At 36.6% G+C, this 13,897-nt stretch overlaps 1 long non-coding RNA gene across 2 annotated transcripts; it reads right to left on the bottom strand.

Annotated features, from left to right (window-relative positions):
* Positions 1-4,557: 4,557 nt before the first annotated feature.
* Positions 4,558-7,032, bottom strand: LOC126815835 (uncharacterized). 2 transcript variants are annotated; one of them, XR_007678076.2, is made up of 3 exons: positions 6,577-7,032; positions 5,756-5,828; positions 4,558-5,520 (listed from the first exon to the last, which is right to left on the bottom strand). It is a non-coding gene; the product is annotated as an uncharacterized LOC126815835 (long non-coding RNA). The 2 variants fall into 2 exon arrangements; XR_007678075.2 differs by having other exon boundaries at positions 4,559-5,520; positions 6,547-7,018.
* Between the last annotated feature and the right edge of the window lie 6,865 nt (positions 7,033-13,897).

The raw sequence follows: 13,897 nt of genomic DNA, 5'->3' as shown, positions 1-13,897 counted from the left end.
TTTGAGGCTTGGCATATATATAAATATTGTGGCGTAATTGTCGAGATATATGGAGATATTTATTTATGGTGGGTCACCCTACATTTGTCCTGTTAAAATGTCGGGTGGTCGGCCATCTTCCTCTCAATATACAGTTTGGTTATGTACGCTGATCCTGGTGTTGGTCAAGTAAGTTCCCCACGATTTTGCAGTGTGGTTTCTCCCTGTCGGTAATGCAGGACGAAGGGCCTGGCATAGCATATGCATATCTTCAATAGTCCGATTTGCGCAGAAAAGTTGGAAAATGAAATGAAATGGGGTTTAGAATCCTACTGTTCTGCTCCGATTGGGCGAATGAAGATGGGCATACACTATACAGTGTACTATGAGGGAAACTTCGCCGGATAGCGGTGCTATCGGCGTACTCTTATATTAAATAGTTTTCAAGTGTTCATTCATACTTCCCACCCAAATAACTAGCAACACTGCCCTGACAAAGGGGAATCGGGATTGAAAAGTCCTACGATCTCCTCGAACATGGGATTCGAACATGGGGTATTTTTATACAGAGGGAAACGGGTTAAACGAAATTGAAATGAGGGAATTTTTGTTGCCCGGACAGCGGCACTAGACCTACTCATATATCGAATTCCAACTGTCAAGGGATCTTTTACGTGCACGCCAACGTGTGCACGGGACCTCGGTTTTCGTCTCATCCGAACGACTAGACAGCTCTCCTTGTCAGGCCCTCCGTCCTGCATCACTGACAAGGGAGAACCATGCCGGAAAATCTCGATGAACTTTCTCGGCCAATATACAGTGTGCTATGAGGGAATTTTTTTGCCCGGACAGCGGCACTAGACCTACTCTTATATCGAACTTCAACTTTCAAGGGATCTTTTACGTGCACGCCAACGTGTGCAAGGGACCTCGGTTTTTCGTCCCATCCGAACGATTAGACAGCTCTCCTTGTCAGGCCCTCCGCCCTGCATCACTGACAAGGGGGAACCAAGCCGGAAAATCTCGATGAACTTTCTCGGCCAATGCAGGGATCGAAGACCCGACCTCCAGGCTAGCGAGCCAGCGTCTTACCCACTTAGCCACCGTGATTCCCACGGGTTAAAAGATCTCACAGTTAATAACTAGTCTTGACACTATATAGTAATTAATCTTGACACTATAATATATAATTTTGTACAAAACGGTAACCACCAAAATAAAGCACAGATTTGAAAACACTATTTGTTTTATCTTCATGACATAAAATCATAATTATATGACAGAAGTTGACTCAGAAAGAATTAGTTGGTGTTTTTGTGTTGGAAATTACTCATTGCAATAATACGATATGCTATTTTCATAAATAAAATATGTTGTTATTCTTCACGGTTTATCGGCAATATTTAATATGACATTTTATATACGAAGCTGTGGGTGTCGAGTAATATGATTTTAATCCTTGAGTGGCATTTAGCGATTGAACACATTAAAAACACAACACAGTTTATTGTGCTTGATAACGATAAGAGAATACTTGTCGAAACGTCGTGCTATACTTATAAACCAGTGATTGTATTTCCATATAAACTGTGTTGTGTTTTTAATATGATTTTGATTAAATAATATGGCTGGCTCTGAAAAGAATGTTCTGAATGGAAAATTGTCAATCTGTTAATAATTATATAATAATACAACCAGACAAACTTTAAAATACCGTAACAGGTGAAATTGAAAGTTTTGATTTTTGTTTAATTTTCATCGATTTTAGATCGCATTGCAGCAAATTAGGCATTGACTTCAGGACGGAGTATGCAAAGGTTAGCCGCATGTATTCTTTGGATCTCCCTTTGCCAATTTCTGAATGATCTGTCTGGTGTCATTTCTAAACAAAGAATAAAAGGGATCTGACTACTGATCGCCTCAAAGAAGATCTTGTGTCGTCTTCATATCCGAGTTCCACGGGCTTTACTACGATATAACGGGTATAAGGCATATCGGAGTGGGTTTACATCGATTCCTTCCTTCCACCCGTAGCAATTTATTGATCTAATAGCTCCCCCTTGTCTAATAAACCTGGATTTATAGCTCCTAGAGCACTTTTATAAATAGCCGACATCAATTAAAAATTTTAGTTTAAAGAACTTATAAATAAAAATATTGGATAAAAAATAGTAATGTTATTGACTAAAATCGATTTTTTATTCTCCAAAACATACCAGCACTGGAGAGCTAAGAAATATATTAGCTGTAATAAAAATGTAATTTAGTGACGAAGATGATCTAAATGAAATACTAATTAAATAAAAGGCCGTTAATTATTGAATCAGTGTCAATATTTAGCGGAAAGAGATCGAGATAAGTTTTTTTTTTACCACGTTTAATAAAACCATTTTATTGATAGATTTTATTTACTCATTCATTACTCACACATCAGAGAAAACGTGTTGGTATTTTTTGTCTTAAAGAGATCTTGTGTAAGATAGACCGATTTATATACGATTCGATCATGTCAATTAGAAATTGATTAAGTTGATTGCAGTAGCTAATGCCAGAATACAGGGTAAGGAAAGGTCAGACATGTCTTTTGTAGGAGAACGATTTTATTCTTACCACCAAACACGTCTATGGCGATTCCACTAGCGAACTGAACATATTTGTTTACAAGTTCAAAGATGGGCATCGGTGCATTTTTTATTTACTAACGCTTTTAGCCAAAAAATATAAACCGACGATCAAAAAGAAAATACACCAAGATATATTAGGAAATAGCAAAAAGGAAAACCGTGTTAAGGTGTTAATGTCGACTTTTCCGTAAAAATATTCTTTTGATTGATGCCAATCCTGGCGTGTCCTGTCTGCCCTCTGGTGTGAAAACAGCCCCTATCCCTTTATCAAGTTTCTGGTTGTTACGGTTAAACTTGACGGTTATATAATGTTATCTCTTACGCCCATGTTGCTACTACAGTCAACGACTTAACGTCATTCTACAGCAAAGTCAGTAGAAATTGTGTATATAACGAGAACCCGTCCAAGCACAGATGACGGCGATGACTTTTATACCATGTATAAAATGAAGATAGCGACTAAATTTGGTTGTGGTGAAACAAGGTCCGCCTTTTCACATACCCAGTATTAAAGGAGCTAATTCGCTAATACTTGGGACCTAGAAATTGACACAAATGGATCGCCAGGCATATAAAAATGTAATGTGAATGTATATAAACTGATTTACATTCAACCGTTTCTGTTTTTACTGTAATTTCTAATCAGTTATGTTCCGCGAAATACGCCAGAAGTCTCAATTGAATGGTAATATTTAGCGTCTGGTTATTCCAGTCTACACCGATGATATTTATTGTTCATGCTCTCCAGATAAGAATATAGCGTCACCATTTGACATGACTTGTGGAATAGGTCTAGCCGCGTTCTTTGAGTCCCTTGTTCCAAATGGCACTGAAACGCATTATGGTACACGATTCGTGTACCAATGGTAAAATGTTTATTTTGTCTTGAATATTGGATATCAGAAGCCCATATTTTCCCTGTAAGATCACAAGACCAATGTTGATTTGAATTGACAAATAATTCGTGTTTTCAATGTAGAAGATTTTTGATGATATTGAGTTAGAGACTTAGCTACTTTAAGGCGACGGCATGGGTTGTTTCAATCGATTCAATGGCAATGGCATGGTTATTTTTTAGTGGTTGTTTGGTGTTTTTCCTACTTTTATATTGGAAACCCAACGCTTATCGAAAAATATAATACCTTTATCAATATAGTAGATTTTATTTGAGAGCCGACATTAAGCTATTGCTAATCCCAAAGCCCACAAGGACTCAGACTAGCAATTATTTGCCCATTGACTTCAATGTTAAATGGCTGTAACATCACAGGCTGTAGCTTTTTTCTCAACATTCCGTTGGTTCCAATCTTTATAGGCACAATGGGGACAACATTTGGCAATCTCCTCATCATAATTTTGTAGGGGGTTGACCATTTAGATTTTTTGCTACACGGATTTGAAGTTGACTGGGGTGAAAATCTCACTTCCGACACAATGACTGCTCTGCAGAAAGACACTTTACACCCCCTATCCCTCCGCTGTAATATCATCAGTATTACCCAAAACTGCTATGAAATTGCAAATTTGATCCCTTTTCTCCAATTCTAGACCAAAAAGTCAACCCAAAAATGCAGGAAGAGGGGAGAAAAAAATTAAGGGAAAAATTGTCTATTTATAACTCGCACTACATTCGTCCATCATGAAATAAGGGGAAATAATTACTAGTCTTAGTCCTATATACCTCACATGTTTCTGCAGTTTAAACAAATCTGTTGTTATCTAATAAACAAACATATATGCAATTCCCTGACCAAAGAATATGAAAATCTATGCATTTTCAGATGAGCTGTGCGGCATTCTGCAAACACTATAATGCATCAGAAAACTGCGGAATTTCAGACAGAAATTTAAAAGCACATGAATTTTGAATTAAACAGAACATTTTTATTTTTGAACATAAATGCATTCTGTAAAAAGATGAGATAAATTCAATATAAATCAAACACGAAAATACTTTAAAACAGTAATCATGATGCAATATTAGACTTTTTAACACTTTCATCGAAAACCACACAGTTTTTCTCTGTTAACGTAGTTTCAAGTGCCAAATTGTGGTCAAATCTAAAATGTTGAAACATGCAGTGCCTATCAATTTTAAAATATCTCCTATATAGCTGTATTTCCATAGGATAAGTAAGTTGAAATAATCTGATTATGTAACACTACAACAGCTTTTTCATCCCTACCCCCCAGTTTGGAATCTGATAATTTAAAAGCACATGAATTTTGAATTCCACAGAACATTTTTATTTTTGAACATAAATGCATTCTTCAAAAAGATGAGATGAATTCAATATAAATCAAACACGAAAATACTTTAAAACAGTAATCATGATGCAATATTAGACTTTTAACACTTTCATCGAAAACCACACAGTTTTTCTCTGTTAACATAGTTTTAAGTGCCAAATTGTGGTCAAATCTAAAATGTTGAAACATGCAGTGCCTATGAATTTCAAAATATCTCCTATATAGCTGTATTTCCACAGGATAAGTAAGTTGAAATAATCTGATTATGTAACACTACAACAGTTTTTTCATCCCCACCCCCCGGTATGGAATCTGATACATTGCTGACCAATCATAGGTCGCCCCGTTCACTCGAGCCTGTCAAATGATTTACAATGGCGATGGTGCCTACAACTTTCCTGACCAAGAGATATGCACAACCGTCGATCAACACACAAGCCATTAATGTTATCTTCCAATATGAGAGGCCATGATAAACACACAAGCGTCCTTTTCAAGCTCGGAAATTAAGTCATCACCAAAAAGCAAAGTTTACAGAGGTCCCAAACTGATTACGATTTGCCCTCCACTTCCACCACAGGTGTCATAGAGATCAGGGATGAAATTGATATGCATCATCGTTCTCCTAAAGCCAGTCCAGGAAGAGATCAGGTTTTGAGATGTAGACCTGAAATGTTAAATTTGGATGAGAATGAGAATTCTGGGGCGAATACTATCCAGGGAAATGGTCATTGACATCCAGAAAATGGTCAAAATGTGGAATTCTGTCATTCAGTTAAATGTCAAGGGGAGAAGACAGGCCTGTGCAGTACCAAATTTCCAGCCCATTACTATTAGTGAGCAGAAGTGGGGATGAGGTTGGATTTACTTCTTAAAGTGTATGAAATGCACATTTATCTCACCTGTTTTGCTTCTTTTTTTTTAATACTTGTGTTGAGGTCAATCATTCCACTCTATGAAACATTGCCCTGGCACCTGAAATGATAGGAGGCTGGGGATAAATATGCAATAAAAAACAGTGAGAAAATAAGAAAAAAATATGGTTTCAACTGGAAATAGAAATAAACCTCTTTATTTCTCGCGAACAGCCCGTCACTGGCCCTCCAAAAAGAAACCAGTTAACAATCAGTAAAAAAGTAAACCTTGAGTGTCACATAAGTCTAAGCCAATCTCAAAGGTAGATGCCATGTTTTGAGGTTCGGTCTAAATATTAAGGCCAACTGCATGTTTGGTCAAAAGTCACACAGGTGTGAATTTTGGAGTGTACATGTTAACATTTCATTGTATGATGTCAAAAACATGTTAGGTCTAAATGTTAAGGCCAACTGCAGACTTGGTTCAAGGTCACAACATGTAAATAGGGTTAGGGCACATGATTTTTTTACACAATTGTGGGTTTGGGCTAGGGTCAGAACTAGGTCTTGGCTTAGGCCTAGGCTACATGCTTTTTGACAAGATTGTGGGTTAGGGTTAGGGTAAGGACTGGGTCTTGGGTTAGGGTTAGGGTCAGCCTTGTTTACATCTCGTGACTTTAGACCAAATCTGGAGTTGAGTTGGCCTTAATATTTAGACCTAACCATGTTTTGATATCATTGTGAAGAAAATGTTACACATTTACAACCCAAAATTCACACTCAACCAACGGATACCCCCAATCATGGCTATTTTGATACCAAATAGTCAAAAAACTTACTGCTGGGCAATAAAAAAGCAGTATTCTTACTATTTCTGACACTTTCCATTCAAAACTTCAGGAAATAAGCCCTTGAAAAAATATCAACATCCCGAGTCGGCCATGTTTCTTTATCTCATCAGGACTCAGACTAGCAATTATTTGCCCATTGACTTCAATGTTAAATGGCTGTAACATCACAGGCTGTAGCTTTTTTCTCAACATTCCGTTGGTTCCAATCTTTATAGGCACAATGGGGACAACATTTGGCAATCTCCTCATCATAATTTTGTAGGGGGTTGACCATTTAGATTTTTTGCTACACGGATTTGAAGTTGACTGGGGTGAAAATCTCACTTCCGACACAATGACTGCTCTGCAGAAAGACACTTTACACCCCCTATCCCTCCGCTGTAATATCATCAGTATTACCCAAAACTGCTATGAAATTGCAAATTTGATCCCTTTTCTCCAATTCTAGACCAAAAAGTCAACCCAAAAATGCAGGAAGAGGGGAGAAAAAAATTAAGGGAAAAATTGTCTATTTATAACTCGCACTACATTCGTCCATCATGAAATAAGGGGAAATAATTACTAGTCTTAGTCCACAACTCACAATATGTAAAATTAAAATATTCATGCTCAATATTGTGACTTTTATAGTGAGTCCGCTAAGGATTTGTAAATCAGTCGTTTTCTGGTTTTTGTTAGCGTTAATGTAATTGATCCATTGCTCATGTCGGTTTTCTGAATGATATGATTAAAGTATTATTCCTTCTTGACAAGATGCTCGGCTATTTTTGTAGGAACAGGCCATGTTTGATAAGATCCGTCAAACAAATTACAAAAGAAAGGGGCTCGACCCGATCACATCCACGTGCAAATCTATACAAAGGCACTTAATCCAGGCAATACATTTGGTATGTTGATGACAGACTGGGGCAGTAGATCACAACCTCTGTAAACACAGTTAAAGACCTAGAATAGACGCTGTAGTACCGTACTAAATCGCCATATACATTTAGAGGGTTGGGTGGCCGAATGATTAACGCGTGTGCGTTGTATCATAAGATCTATCATTTGTCAAGTGGCGTGGTTTCGATTCCCCGATTGTACGTGACAAGGAGTACGGTCGTCCGCGTCCTCCCATTGCTAAAGACCCCTACGCGCAAGTGAATTATTGAAATAAAATTGGACCATGTATTAGTCACGAAATGACCTAGTTTGTGTCGAGTGGTCATTTATATACGCCCACAATGAAATGTGGCTTTATATTGCCGTTGTCGTTATTTTTGCGTCGATCTTAATTTGTTATGGGCATAATATACACTAAATGTATGATATTACATTATAGCGGCGAAAGGGCATCTTGCAGTTAAGCTATTTCTGGTAATAATAAGTACTAGCTCTTGATCATTTGTAGAATCTTGAGAACGCTGTATTTTAACTGTTTTATGGGTAATTCTACTTTTCAAACATGTTTAAATACGGGAATTGTGTACAATTTATAGAAAACGTATCATTGTACATCTCTTTAGAACTTTAACATTAATAGACCTTTAAAGGCTTCATTACTTTTCGTCTATAGTCACGGTGGCTAAGTGGGTAAGGCGCTGGCTCACTAGCCTGGAGGTCGGGTATTCGATCCCTGCATTGGCCGAGAAAGTTCATCCAGATGTTCCGGCGTGGTTCCCTCTTGTCAGTGATGCAGGACAGAGGACCGGACAATGATATCTGTCGAGTCGTTCGGATGGGATGAAACACCGAGGTCCAGTGTACACACTGGTGTGCACGTAAAAGATCCATATTAAACCGTTAAATTATATTTATATCTACAGTTATAAGTATACTTAAAATATCACATAGTTTGTTAACTTACATTTGAAACGATGTAAATGCACATGAATATTAACAGATATGCCATTTGAAATGGTATATTTACAGCAAATTGTAAATTAACTGTCAAATAGTGGCAACATCGATCATTCCCTCTTTGGCCACATGTAGGATTACATCAAATGTAATGTAAAATACAGCCATATGTCAATTTACATTATGTGAGCTGTATATGAACAGAAATGCCATTTGAAATAGTATTTTTACAACAAATTGTAAATTTACTGTCAAATAGTGTCCAAATCGGTTATTCCCCATTCGACCACATATCGAATTTTGTGTAAAATATTTACTATTATGTCAGTAAGATTAGTCTATTTTAGGGAAATAGGTTTTTCAAAATCTGAATGCACCTAACTGGCGTATGTACACAAGCAATGCCATACATAGGGTTGTGTGGGACATTTTACTTTGTGTCACGCCTCCAACTACTTTCTTTGTAAGAAGCAGAACAATAGGACGTTAAACTCCATTTTATTTCATTTCTTTCCATTATCGAATGGTGTTTTGCATGCTCGGCTGAAATGTCCGCAAAACTTCATGTGTTTGCCAGGATCGAACCTAGGACTACTTAGCCGAGTGGGGACAAACACATCCCTTTCAAAGTATATTTCAAGTAAATATACACCTCAAATTGTATTTTTACCGTAAAATGACTGGCAGAAAGTTGCCAGTAAAATGACTGTATTTTAACACTGACTTGTAAATGTACCCCTAAATTGTAGATTTAGATTTACAAACACCACGTAAATTTACAGTGAGTGTAAAATAACTTTGAATGTAAATTTACCTCACTTTCTTTTTACAAGCACAATGTAAATTTACATCGAAGTTATTTTACACTCACTGTCAATTTACATGCTGTTTGTAAATCTAAATCTACCGCTTAGGTGTAAATTTACAAGTCAGTGTTAAAATACAGTCATTTTACTCGCAACTTTCTGCCAGTCAATTTACGGTAAAAATACACAAAAATTATTTACAGTGCAAACTTACCCCGCACTGCACTGGGCTAAACGGCGACATGGACTATAATTGATATGGATCTAAACTAGCAAGCCCCATTTCTCTCTCTCTCCCTCTCTCTCTCTCTCTCTCTCTCATCTAGCAAAATATCAGATTTAATTCTCAAACTCCACATGGAGTTAGTTAAATTGTAACGCTTCTATATAAAACGCTTCCCCAGTTTACAATTCTTTGAAATATTAAAGAATGCGTGTCTCACTAGTTAACGACCCAATTAGAAGTCACGTTTCTGGTCAGTTTAAAAGCATAAATTCACAGGTTACGATAAGCATTGTTTTTCAGACTGACAGTCCTTTCAGAAAATGAAATCAAACCTTGGCTTTAGTCCAGTTGATTGATCTTGGCTTTAGTTCAGTAGATTTATTTTTGCTGAAATGTTTATTGGGTGTAATCGAGATACTAAAGTTTTTAAATCTTGTGCGGGTTAAATGTCGAAAATCTCCCTGTGACAGTTTCGATACAAATAACCTGTTGAAATCAAAATTTACAATAAGCCAAATATATCTCATTAAAATTACCATGACTCACTTGTGTAGACAAAAGAAGGTGAAAACTCGTAAAGTTGATATGCAACAATTGCAGTGACAATGTGTATTGTAACCTGCATATTGGAATTACCTAATTACTAAGAAAAGTTTATAACAGTCTTCACTAGAATGTAACTTGCATGCACTAACGAGTTTTGACCAAGATGCAAGGTATAGTTTTTCAATATTTTGACATTTTTGAAACAGGAAAAGTGTAGTAGAAAAAATATGATAGACGTTTGTCGGTAAAAAGAAATCTACTATTGGGGAACTCTGGCCGGAAAATTATTACTTCTAATACAGTTCTTCTTAACTTTGTTTATTCACAATCATTGTATGAAATGATTTCTTCAGCATTCAGCTTGTTGAATTGTCATGTTATCAATGAATATTTATAAAGGATTACACCAGTTCGCAGTTAACCAGGAGATCAAAAGAACCCCAGTCTCTTGCCACAGCTTTTTTTATTCTTGGGATTAATTTCTTTTGTTGTGATATTCACATTTTCTTGATATAGTTTATTTTATGAATCGCATAAAAATAATTTATTCGTATGTTAACAACTCGTATACATTTTCAACTTTAATCTCCCTGCACGAATTCATATCTTACATTTCATTTTATTACTTTGTGATTTGCAAGGTTAGTGCTGTGTAACATGCAAACATTTAGATAAATGTTCCGCCGCTTATTTGCGCACCATTACCATTTGTTGATCGATCTCATTCCTCTATACAGACAGTGCAATGTCCCCAGTTCCTTTGAGGCTATACCAGGTCGAATATTCACACACACCAATACCAATCATGTTTCAAGGAAATTAACTTTACTTTGTATATTGCCATTCACAAGTATCATCTCGTATCGCCGTTGGCTAAGTTGAAATTAATCAGCAGAAAATGTTAAGGACCAACTTTCCTTATTACTTTCATTGTTTGGATTTCAATATGGGTATGACATACGAAGTGTTGTTTTTCGACATTTTGGTTTTGTGTGTGACAAAGCATGATTTCCCGTATTAGTTTTAAAAATCAAATAATAAGGGACAAGGGTCGGCGTAGATTGCTAATTAACAATTATTTACTGTCCTAAATACACAACATTAGTGCACGTGTTCTTTGTTATAGACTATACATTTTCCCCTGTCAGGCCATGCGTTTTGCACCACTGACAATTAAGTGGCAAGGGGGAACCACGCCGGAAAAATCCGATGAACTTTCTCAGCCAACACGGGACCTACAGCTTGCTTACTGAGCCACCGTGGTTTCATTCTTTGTTGTAATTTCGCTGTTTGTATTAGATAATAAATGTACCTTTATAGGTTATGGTGTTATTGCAAGTACGACCCCGAATTGCAACACTGTTTTAATAAAAATGTGAACCTGGAGGAGCTGTCACTGAAATTTATATAATTTATCAGATACAGCAACAACACAACGCACACCAAGGAGTATTTGTCTGTGATTCTCTATCGCTGACACATGACCATCAAAATAATTATAATCATTATAAATATAGCAATCCCAACATCAAGTTGTGGCGAATTCTTGACAAACATGGCCATCCAAACATTAAGTTGTGGTGAACTCTCGTTATTAATTCACGACTTATCATGGCCGATAAAGTGACTACGCCATTCAATCGGTGGTGCAAAAATGACCCGTCTTATGATCGTCGATGGGAATCGGGTCGTTTTAATTTTAAGGGCCTAAAACTGGTAGGTGTGAGTTGAGCTTATTGATTCGCTGTAGTGCTAATGATGGGTATATATATCTTATCTTCCTACTCGTCTTTCTACTTATCTTTATATCTTACTACAGGAACCGTGTTCAAACCCTTTTCCCCGCAATTATATATATCACACCGAACAGATCCTTTGAAGTTTATTTCTGCATTTTCTTTTAGCTATAGAACAAATGTTGCAAGTGTCCCCTGGAAGTCGGGTGTGTTTTATCTTGAACGTTAGCCAACAGACACATCGATAACCCGAACAATAATCAATACAATATACATGTTCCACAGCGTGCAGTTGGTGGGATAAAACTTTTACGTGTAGTGAGAACATGTTGATTCAGATATTCTGGTGCAAGAAACTGATAAGTTCATTTTAAAATATCTTGTTTCAATTAGCTGGAAAACTTTTATTTTGTCAATTGATGTGTTGAGTCTGTTTCATCTATGTTATTTCGATTAGTGATCGGGCAATCTCTACACGAGTAAAAGGGCTCTCCCACTCGACCTTCGCAAAAAAGAAAATTCAAGTGCCCCCCTGTTACATTATATGAAATTAAGTGTCACTTAGGATCCTAAATGGGCACTTAATCCCAACGTCTATAATTACAAAGTGACCAAACTATGCATAGTATGTGAAATGTGTGTTAATGCATTAAAGCCAAACGATGACGACAAAATTCATTATTCTTGGTTGGAAATAATCATTGATAATTACATTTCGCTGCTTCTATGTCTGTCACAGTGCTTATTAATTGTACGAAACAACAATAATCAAAATTATATTTTAATCAAAACGTAGTGGTTACCTTTACCACAAAACATTCGCTATAGTGATTCTCTTTACATTTGGGGGTTGGATGGCTGAATGGTTAGCGTGCGCGCGCTGTATCATAAAGTCTGTCATTGAGTAGACTGGCGTGGTTTCGAATCCCCGGTTGTACGTGACAAGGAGTAGGGTCGCCTGTCCAACCTCGTGGGTTTTCTCCGGGTCCTCCGGTCCTACGCGCAAGCGAATTATGTAAATAAAATTAAACCATATGTTAGTCCCGAAATGACCTAGTTTGTGTCGAGTGGACGTTAAACCCCATTTCTCTCTCTCTCTCTCTCTTTACATTTACTGTCCATCTCTATTGGACAGGCTATGACAATTCATTGGCCTTGCCGAGGGCTTATGTATAACACCAAATAGTGGATGGTTTACTACTTTAATATTCAATCATAGAAATTTGTTAATAATGATTACGTTCATTCCATCTCTGGAGACAGATTTAAAGATTAACCCTATATTTTAATATCTTCTCTATTGGGTTTAATAATGCCAAGTAAATAGCAATGGCTTTCTTTAAACTATTTTATTCAAACTGTAACGATTCTTGTTTTCAGCTTGACAATGTTTCTGACCTGAAGGAGGATGGCTAGCAGTATATATCGGTGAAAAAACTGAATTTGGTGCATTGACATAATATATAATACATTCAGCCTTTCAAGCGCGTATATTACTAAAGTAGCTTTTAAAACTATAGACCAGTCGGCATTGTTATGTTAAAGAAATGATCCCGCTATAACTTTACCTTGAGATTGATTCTACATGATTGGTCATAAATTTATAAACTTTATGAGGCATCTTAACAATTATAGTTCTTTGAGGTCCTAATTATTGTAGGGCTAGTTGGCATTCCCCCAAATAACCACGAATGAACATACATGTATTTTAATACTAAAATAAAAAGTAAAAAATAAGCTCCGTCACTGTATTAATGAAAATTTATGATCTAATCAGTACGTTCGTTAGGTTGGGTTTTTTTTAGAAATATCTCTAATACATGACTACTATTGCAATGAGACCATACTGGGGATGTCTTTGGCTTAACATTTATCAATTTTAGTAATTCAGCAGTGATCAATTGATTTCGATTCAAGGCTTTGATAAAAAAAGAAAAGAAATTCAATAAGCACACTAAATTACTGATGCCAGCGAACTCCATCGGTCAATTTTTGAACATTAAAAGAATTCGTGTCGTCTGCCCTGAAATGAGAGTTTAAATATATTGTATTTGCTTCTATGAAAGTCTTACTTTTAATCAGGCGATCATCAGAACGCTGATGTAGCTGCCCGCGTAAGTGAGCGATTAGACATGGATCACAAGGCGTGGTTTTGTCTAGTAAAATAAGACATTATATACGTAAAA

The sequence above is a fragment of the Patella vulgata genome, chromosome 3 (genome assembly GCF_932274485.2).
Source record: "Patella vulgata chromosome 3, xgPatVulg1.2, whole genome shotgun sequence".
Taxonomy (NCBI): Eukaryota; Metazoa; Mollusca; class Gastropoda; family Patellidae; genus Patella; species Patella vulgata.
This window is presented reverse-complemented; position numbering and strand designations above follow the sequence as displayed.